This window comes from Calidris pugnax, unplaced genomic scaffold, assembly GCF_001431845.1.
Source record: "Calidris pugnax isolate Ruff unplaced genomic scaffold, ASM143184v1 scaffold140, whole genome shotgun sequence".
NCBI lineage: Eukaryota > Metazoa > Chordata > Aves > Charadriiformes > Scolopacidae > Calidris > Calidris pugnax.
Genome location: NW_015090896.1, coordinates 1,084,101 through 1,089,302, shown reverse-complemented (window position 1 = coordinate 1,089,302; position 5,202 = coordinate 1,084,101).

Here is a 5,202-nt window from a genome sequence, read left to right as displayed (position 1 = left end):
TCCCATCGCCTCGCATCGCATCGCATTGCATCCCATCCCATCCCATCCCATCCCATCCCATCCCATCCCATCCCATCCCAAGCAATCCTAAGCCATCCTAAGCCATCCTATGCCATGCCATCTCATCATCCCATCCCACCCCACCCCATCCCACCCCATTCCACCCATCCCACCCGCTTCCCAAACCCCCATCCCAGCTGGGCCTGAGGACCAGCAGCCACCACAAGCTTCACAGCGAGGACAGAGAGAGGATTCAGCCAAGTCCCCGGGGCAGAGCAGTGGCACCTTCGCTGTGATTTATTGTAGCCAGTTCCAAAGAAAGCCCCCCAAGAACCTCCCCCCAAGGGATCCCGAGGGACATTAAGGGGAGCAGGCAGAGCTCTTGGGTGGCTTTGCTTAGAAAAAGCAAGATGTGAAAAGAAGTCTTTTTTGTTTGAATCAAACAAAATGAGCGTTGGATCCTTCAGGTGGTGGGATGTGGCCCGGCTCCTCCAGCATCCCTGGACCTTCAGGTGGTGGGATGTGGCCCAGCTCCTCCAGCATCCCTGGATCCTCACGGGTCCCTCCATCCCACCCCACAACCATAGGAGAAGAAGGTGGGGAGGGGAACTGAGCAGCCTCACACCCAGCCTCGAGAGCACAAAGCCTTTTCCTCCAGCCAAATCCAGCCCAGGAAGCACAGTCCCTGGCTTCTCATTAAGCGGTGGCTCCTATTAGGCAAGTCCTAATTAGCCGTGTTTACCCTCCGCAACGCCTTCTCCCCCCTCCCCGTGTTATTGTTCAGCCTCAGAGCGATGGGCACCGAGATGGAGCTGGGGCCAAGCCATTGAGAGGAATAGTAAAAGACACCAAAAAAAAAAAAAAAGGGATTTGAGACAAATCAAAACTGTTTAATTTGGGGAGGGGAGGAGAAAAAAAATGCCCAAAATTTCAGCTTGGAAAAAAACAAGAAAATAACAACAACCCAAGCAAATAACAATCCCAGGGCAAGTACTTATATTTTCTGTAGTGTCAAATATTTTGGGCTTCAATATTTTTGGAAGTGAAAAGATGTTTTTTTTTTTTACCAGGTAAATCTTTCCTGAGTGAGTTTGGGGAGGGGGTTTGAGGAGTTCCATCAGCTCAGAGCTGGAGGGAATTTTTTTCACCCTGCGTTGAGTAAAAACGACCCGAAAACGTGGCACCAGGGAGGGGGGAGGCGGAAAACGGTGCCGCTGCCAACCCCGGTGTCCTGGTGGCACCTCTCCAACCTGCTTTATTGTCCCTCCCCTGGCAAGAGGGATGAGAGTCACCCATCGCAAACAACCAGGCACGGGGATGGTGCCACGTCCCCAAAGCCCTTGTTTGGTTTTATATGGTTTGATTTATTTAGGGACGTCGCCCTCCGTTCCTGCCTGTTTGCTCCTTCTTCCAGATGACCGGCCAGCGGCACGGCCAGTTCTCCTCAGGAGCCCGTGGGTCACTCCCTCCATTGTCAAAAATCCACCCCCCATTCCTGCTCTCCGCTCCCTCGTTGCCTTTTCGCAGCCCATGAGAGGTCCTCTCATCGGTGGCCCTGACCTCTCCTGGGCTGGGACACGTTTCTCTGCCTCTCTAGACCCTCTCTAAGAGGGTTTCCCTAACAAACAAGGCATAGGAGGCAAATGAGCAGGAATCTTCCATTCTAAGGTAGGTGAGAGCACAGGATGATCCGGCCAAGTGTGGTGGGATGGAGACATCCCCCACTCCAGACCTTCTGCAGGCAGCTGAAGCCCAAACTTTGGTGACGAGCATCCCCCAAGGCTGGGTAGATCCTAAGGTCTAGCTCAGGATAGCATATCTCATCTGAAAAGAGCTTCACAGGAAATGTTGAAGAAGTAGCAGAAGGTCTAGTCAGGTGTCCTCAAGTCTTTAGGACATGGGAGCACACAGAATCACAGAATCTTCTAGGTTGGAAGGGACCTCAAAGATCATCTTGTCCAACCATCATCCCGACTGACAAAAATAGACACCCACACAACAAACAAGAAGCATCACCATCACTAAACCATACCTCCCAGCACTACATCAACCTGTCTTTTGAACACCTCCAGGGATGGTGCCTACACATCAGGTTCCTCTGAGCAGTTGGCTCATCACCGCTCTGCCACACTTCTCCCCAGCCTTGTTCTCACATCGCTTCACACCCTGGGTTTGGACTGGGCCCAGGACGACGTTGCTCCATGGACAGCAAGAACCTGGGCTTTGTGGTACCTCTGTTGCCCACGGGTTGATGTGAAGACAGACCAGAGCATGGAATGACCAGGTGCGTGTGCCATGCTCCAGGCATATGCCACCAAATATCAGGACTCAGCACCGTGGTGGTGACAAATGGAGCTGGTTCTACCAAACCAGCAGGTTCCCCTGCCGAGTCCCACACGGTTGGTGGCACCCCCTTGAACACCCACCTTTGGACCTGAAGTCACCATGGAATATTTGCAGATGGATATCACCCTTCTCAACCCTCAATACTACCTTGGTGAGACCCTGACGGGAACTCCCAAACTGTACCCGTGGCCTGGTGGCACTCAGGGAGGTGGAAGGAGCCTTCTGCAAACGTTCCTCCAGGCACCGTATCCACCACCTCCAATATCCCAGAGCCCCACATTTCACTCCCATCAGCTCCTATCTGTGATGCCACAGCAGCATCGGTCCTGTGCATCCCTCTCCTCCCATAACCCGGGCACTGGATGGTCACGGAGCATCTGGAACAAAGCATTTGCTTTTGAGGCCTTGAGCAGCACCTCCCTCTGGTGGCCGAGGAACACGGAGCTACGGGGAGAAACATCTCCCCAGCCCGACTTCTTCCGTCTGGCAGCCTTGGGGAAAAATCTGGATGTGCACCAGGTCATTGGGGCATCTTGAGTTCCACCCCCTCCCAGAGATGGGAAGGGTGGGGAGGGGTATCTGGAGCTGTGATTTGCAGCTGGACAGTCCTCCTGCTCCAAACAGGGCTTTAGATTGAACTGCAGCTGGACAGTCCTCCTGCTCCAAACAGGACTTTAGATTTAATTAAATATAGAATCATAGAATGATTTGAGTTGGAAGAGACCTTAAAGATAATCCAGTTCCAACCCACTGCCCTGGGCAGGGACACCTCCCACCAGACCAGGTTGCGCCAAGCCCCGTCCAACCTGGTCTTGAGCCCCTCCAGGGATGGGGCAGCCACAGCTTCTCTGGGCCAGGTTCTCACCACCTTCACAGCCAAGAATTTCCTCCTGAGATGTCATCTCAATCTCCCCTCTTTCAGTTTAAAACCCTTCCCCCTCGTCCTGTGGCTCCACTCCCTGATCAAGAGTCTTTCTCCACCTCTCCTGTAGCTCCCCTTCATGTACTGGACTCCCAAGAGCCAGCCCTCCTGGGGCTGCAGGAGCAAAGTGGGGAAGAAAGAAAGTAGGTGATGTGGAGTCTCGTGCAGGAGAACAAGGAAAAAAACCCTGCTCCATTAAACAAACAGCTTGATTGGGGGCGGGTAGAACTGGAATGGGTAGAAAATCTAAAAGAACAGGAAAGTGGAGTTGAAGAGGAGAGGGGAGAAAGCAATGTCACATCCAGCCAGGAACACACACAGCAGTTCACTTGCAAAGCAGCAGGAGATTAAGGTCCAACATCCCCTACGGCAAGGTCCAGAGGACCTCTCCATGCTTACGTGCAGCCCCACCATGAGACACAGACACAGCAGAGCCCGGTTTGTTTTTCTAAATCATCGTTATATATTACCAAAGGTGGAAAAACAAATGAGAGATAAATTTCCATAATTCCAGGGCAGCCCCGCTGCCTTCTGTGATGCACATTGCGAGGAGGACTCTGGAAGAGCTGCTGCAACTGCTTCCTCCCCGCAGAGAAGAGCTGCAGCACGATGGAGCCGGGCTCCAAACGGAGACATGGAGCCATCACCATGTCAGAAAGTGGCTTCACTCAGAAACCGCCACCAACTGGGTCTTCAGTGCCCAGAAGAGCTTGAAGAAACATCTGGCTGGGTCAATGCTGAGCGGTGAATGTTCATGGAAGCATGGCTGTGCTTCCTGCTGCCTTTCCTGCCCTGTGGCACCACCAGAGTCCTGCCTGCAGAGGGACAGCAGCTGGAGGATGCAGCCAGATGTGCACCAGTGGTGCACTGTGGTGAACCCAGCTGACCATCCCTTGGACTCATGTCCAACCAGCCCGTGGTCCTGAGACCACAGTACTGAGGCTCCTATGTAGCCCCAATAAACGGAGCTGGTAAGCTCTCAAGAAGAACCTGGTGGAAGAAAAAATAAACCAAGTACCGCTGAGACTTAATTTAGGGCATATTCTGCCCAGAAGGAATGCAGCTGGAGGATGCAGCCAGATGTGCACCAGTGGTGCACTGTGGTGAACCCAGCTGACCATCCCTTGGACTCATGTCCAACCAGCCCGTGGTCCTGAGACCACAGTACTGAGGCTCCTATGTAGCCCCAATAAACGGAGCTGGTAAGCTCTCAAGAAGAACCTGGTGGAAGAAAAAATAAACCAAGTACCGCTGAGACTTAATTTAGGGCATATTCTGCCCAGAAGGAATGGCATCAGAGAATAAAACTCTTTTTTTTTTCTGGTTGAGGCACTTATTTGTCCTGAGAAGACTCCTGCTTTGGCCAGCGTTGCAGCTCCTGGAGGCAGCAGCCAGATCTCCACACTGGGACAGGCCAGCAGCTTGTAGAGGCACTTATTAAAGGACGTGCTTCAAGCCATCATCACAAGTCACATCAAAGGCAGCACGTTGCAGCTGCTTGGCTTTCAAAGACCTCTGAAGCTCTCCAAAACTGCAAGTAGAAGATGCCCCAGGAGGGAAGGTGGTACCCTGCTGATGGAGGACCATGTCTGTCTGGTGGCAGGGGCACCATGGGGACATTCTTTGTGGTCAGCATTAACATCCCACCACCTCCTGCCATACCCTGCCAACGAGGCAGTCACCCCAATGCTCACCCAAAGTGACGGTGCAGCAATTTCAGGGTCACTCCAGTGACCCAGACAGGTCTGTCCCCTCTCCCAGCTCCCCCAGTCCTCGCTGTGGGCATCTAGAGTCACCCTTGGGGGTGGAAGTGAAGCATGGTGGCCTCAACTTGCTCCTCACGACAGCCCCTTGTGTGCCACAAGGGTGGGTGTCTCGAGGGTGATGACACCCCACGAGGGCACCCTCCGGCCCCACGGGCTCTGAGACCTCTT